The sequence below is a fragment of the Pristiophorus japonicus genome, chromosome 20 (assembly GCF_044704955.1).
Source record: "Pristiophorus japonicus isolate sPriJap1 chromosome 20, sPriJap1.hap1, whole genome shotgun sequence".
NCBI classification, from domain to species: Eukaryota; Metazoa; Chordata; class Chondrichthyes; family Pristiophoridae; genus Pristiophorus; species Pristiophorus japonicus.
The window spans coordinates 72,397,108-72,401,648 of record NC_091996.1 but is presented as its reverse complement, the minus strand read 5'-3'; positions in this window follow the sequence as shown (position 1 = coordinate 72,401,648).

The window sequence follows — 4,541 nt, the reverse complement described above, 5'->3', positions numbered from 1 at the left end:
TATAGATTGTAAATAGTTGGAGTCCCAGCACTGATCCCTGTGGCACCCCACTAGTTACTGGTTGCCAACCAAAGAATGAACCATTTATCTCAACTCTCTGTTTTCTGTTAGTTAGCCAATCTTCGATCCATTCAAATATATTACCCCGAACCCCGTGAACTTTTATCTTGTGCAGTAACCTTTTATGTGGCACCTTGTCAAATGCCTTCTGGAAGTCCAAATACACCACATCCACTGGTTCCCCTTTATCCACCCTGTTCATTACATCCTCAAAGAACCCCAGCAAAATTGTCAAACATGACTTCCCCTTCATGACTCTGCCTGACCGAATTTTGCTTTTCCAAATGTCCTGTTAATGCTTCTTTAATAATGGATTTCAACATTTTCCCAACCACAGATGTTAGGCTAACTGATCTATAGTTTCCTGCTTTTCGTCTGCCTCCTTTTTAAAATAGAGGCGTTACATTTGCGGTTTTCCAATCTGCTGGGACCTCCCCAGAATCCAGGAAATTTTGGTAAATTACAACCAATGCATCCACAATCCCTGCCGCTACTTCTCTTAAGAACCCAGGATGCAAGCTATCAGGTCCAGGGGAATTATCTGCCTTTAGTCACTGTAATGTGGGAAACGCGGCGGCCAACTTGCGCACAGCAAGCTCCCACAAACAGCAATGTGATAAATGACCAAATATTGGATTACTGCTTTTGTTATGTTGATTGTGGGGATAAATATTGGCTGGAGATGACGGAACGGAAAATCTAGGCAAGAAAACAAGGGCCTATATGGGTTTTGAACCCAGAGTACTGACTGAGAGTGAGAGTGAGAGTGAGCCTGAGAGCGGGGGGAGTGTGAGCCCTGAGAGTGGGGGGAGTGTGAGCCCTGAGAGTGGGGGGAGTGTGAGCGTCTGAGTTGTGGTTCAGTTGTTTGCTTTGGTGTCTGTTTTTCTTTGGGTGTGGTTGCTGGTATCTCACCTGGGCTGTCTGTTTTGATTGGTGTGATTGTTGTTGACTCGCCTGGGCTGTCTGTTGAGATTGCCCTTTCCTCAGGTTGTTCCCTCTGTCTGTCCACCAGGTGTGGTGCGAGTTCCACATTGTAGTCTGCCTCTGGTTCCGCAGCGTTGTTGGTAAATCTGCTTTTGACTTGGTCTACATGCCTCCGGCAGGTTTTGCCATTGTCCATTTGTACTACCAGTAGCCTGTTTCCTTCCTTGCCCGTTACTGTCCCTGCAAGCCATTTGGGACCCCTGCCATAGTTTAGTACAAACACTTTGTCCCCTATCTCATTCCATCTCCCCCTCGAATTTCTGTCATGGTACTCAGTCAGCTTACGGCGCTTTGCCTCAACAATTTCGTGCATGTCTGGGAGGATTAATGAGAGCCTTGTTTTTAAAGTCCTTTTCATCAACAGTTGCGCGGGGGGATCCCAGTCAGTGAGTGCGGACGAGATCTGTATGCCAGCAGCAGTTGCAACAGGCGACCCTGCAGCGTGAGACCTTGGATTTTAAGCATGCCTTGTTTAATGATTTGCACTGCTCTCTCCACCTGGCCGTTGGAGGCCGGCTTGAACGGTGCCGTCTTGACGTGATTTATGCCGTGGTCAATTATAAAGTCTTGGAACTCGGCGCTGGTGAAGCACGGACCATTGTCACTGACCAATATGTCAGGGATTCCGTGCGTTGCAAGCATGGTTGCGAGGCTCTCCACAGTGGTGGAAGTTGTGCTCGAATTTAAAATGGTGCATTCGATCCACTTTGCAAATGCATCTACAACTACAAGGAACATTTTGCCCATGAATGGGCCCGCATAGTGTACGTGCACCCGCGGCCACGGTTTGGTAGGCTAAGGTCAGGGGCTCAGTGGAGCCTCCCTGGGGGCATTGCTGAGTTGTACACAAATGGTGCACCTTCGGACGCAGAGCTCCAAGTCCGCGTCAATACCAGGCCACCAGATGTGGGATCTGGCTATGGCCTCGCAGAGGCATGACTACTCGGCTGCCCCACATCAGGCAGTCTGCTTGTAGTGATAACTCATGCATGCGCCTGTGAAAGGGTTTTAATTCCTCGGGGCAGGCATCGCGAGCCTCTGCCCAGTCACCGGTTAGGACACATCTTTTTACTAAAGATAACGTGGGGTCGCTGGCCGTCTAGGCTCTGATTTGGCGAGCTGTCATGGGCGAACCTGTGGACTCAAATGCATTGATTGCCATGACTATCTCACAGTCCTGTTCGTCAGACCCTTCCGTGGTCGCCAGGGGTAGCCTGCTGAGCGCGTCGGCACAGTTGTCTGTGCCTGGTCTGTGCCTTATGGTATAGTCGTAGGACGCCAGCATGAGTGCCCACCATTGAATTTGCGCCGAGGAGTTGGTGTTTATTGCCTTGCTCTCGGATATGAGAGACGTGAGGGGCTTGTGATCAGTTTCTAACGCGAACTTGGCCCCGAAAAGGTATTGGTGCATCTTTTTGACACCGTACACGCACGCGAGCGCCTCCTTCTCTACCATTCTGTAACCGCGCTCCGCCCGCGAAAGTGACCTGGAGGCATAAGCTATGGGTTGTAATTTGCCCGCATTATTGACATGTTGCAAAACGCACCCAACCCCATACGCTGATGCATCGCATGTGAGAACTAGCTTTTTACCTGGGTCAAAGAAAGTCAAAACACTGTTGGAACACAGAAGATTGCGTGCCTTATTGAAGGCGCATTCCTGGCCGTCCCCACAAAACCAATCGCACCCCTTCCTGAGTAGCACGTGGAGAGGCTCCAGCAGCATGCTTAAGTTCTGCATAAAGTTCCCAAAGTAATTGAGTAGCCCGAGAAAGGCGCGCAGTTCTGAGACATTCCGGGGCCTGGGTGCCAGGCGAATTGCTTCTGTTTTGGACTCTGTTGGGCGGATTCCATCAGCGGCAATCCTTCTGCCCAAAAATTCAACCTCGGGTGTGAGAAACAGGCACTTGGATTTCTTGACTCGTAGGCCTACCCGATCCAACCGCTTTAGTACTTCCTCCAAATTACGGAGATGGGAGTCGGTGTCTCTGCCCATGATAAGTATGTCGTCTTGAAATACAACCGTCCCCGGGATGGACTTGAGCAGACTCTCCATGTTGCACTGGAATATGGCAGCTGCCGACCTGATGCCGAATGGGCATCGATTGTACATGAAAAGGCCTCGATGTGTGTTGATGGTGGTGAGTAGCTTGGATTCCTCGGTCAATTCTTGCGTCATATACGCAGATGTGAGGTCTAATTTTGAGAAAAGTTTACCTCCAGCCAATGTGGCAAATAAATCCTCCACTCTGGGCAGCAGGTACTGGTCCTGTAGGGAGACTCTGTTTATGGTAGATTTGTAGTCCCCACAGATTCGTACGGATCCATCAGGCTTCATGACTGGGACGATGGGACTTGCCCAGTCGCTAAATTCCACAGCTGATATAATGCCTTCCCGCAGAAGCCTGTCTAGTTCGTGTTCAATCTTTTCCCTCATCACATAGGGTACAGCTCTGGCCTTGTGATGGACTGGTCTAGCATCCTGTGTGATGTAGATTTTGACTTTAGCCCCTTTGAAAGTGCCCACACCTGGCTGAAAGAGATATTCAAATCGCTTTATAACTGTTGAGCAGGAAGTCCGTTCCTCTAATGACATGGCATGGACATCATCCCATTTCCAGTTTAGTTTTACCAGCCAGCTTCTCCCCAGCAGTGCTGGGGGGTCTCCGGGGACAATCCACAGGGGAAGTCGGTTCACTGTCCCTTTGTGTGTGACAGAGAGCATGGCGCTGCCAAGGACTGGTACGATTTCTTTGTATTGGTCCTTAGTTTGGTGTCGACCCTTGTGAGTTTTGGTCTGTCTCTTTTATGCGGCCACAGTTGTTCAAATTGTTGAGCGCCCATGAGAGATCGACTCGCTCCCGTATCCAGCTCCATGTTGGCAGATATCCCGTTGAGTAGGACCCTCATCATTATAGGAGGTGTCCTGTTGTAGGAGCAGCGGCCATTGATCGTGTTGACCCTCTGTACACCGGTGTCCCGGGTACTGTCCCCACCATGTTCTGGTCCGCTTTCCGACCCATCCGATTCGTATACCAGCCGAGCTGCCGTTTTGTTGCACATGCGGGCCAAATGCCCTGTATATTCACAATTTCTGCAAACAGCCTGCTGAAATCGACAAGTGCCCACCCCCACACCTTCAGCACAGACCTGTTCCATTGTTCAAAGTGTTCCCAAAGAATGAGCTGCGTCTGGCTGATCTCTCTTGAGCTTCTCTCAATTTTTAGTTGATTGCTCGCATTGTGGGTTGATGAGGTGTGAACGGCCGTTCCTGTGGCCCTTGATGGCTTCTGCCTGCTGTCGAGAGCCTGTTCTCCCGGTTTTGTCTGTGTGTGGGGGTAGCAGCTTGTTTGTGCTGTGAACTTCTTGTTCCAATATTTCGTACCTGCATTGTAAATTAACCTTGTTTCTTCTTCCCCTACCAAGAATGTCTGTGCAACCAGTGCTGCTGTCTCTAAGGTCAGGTTCTTGGTCTCTATGAGTTTTCGGAATATGCC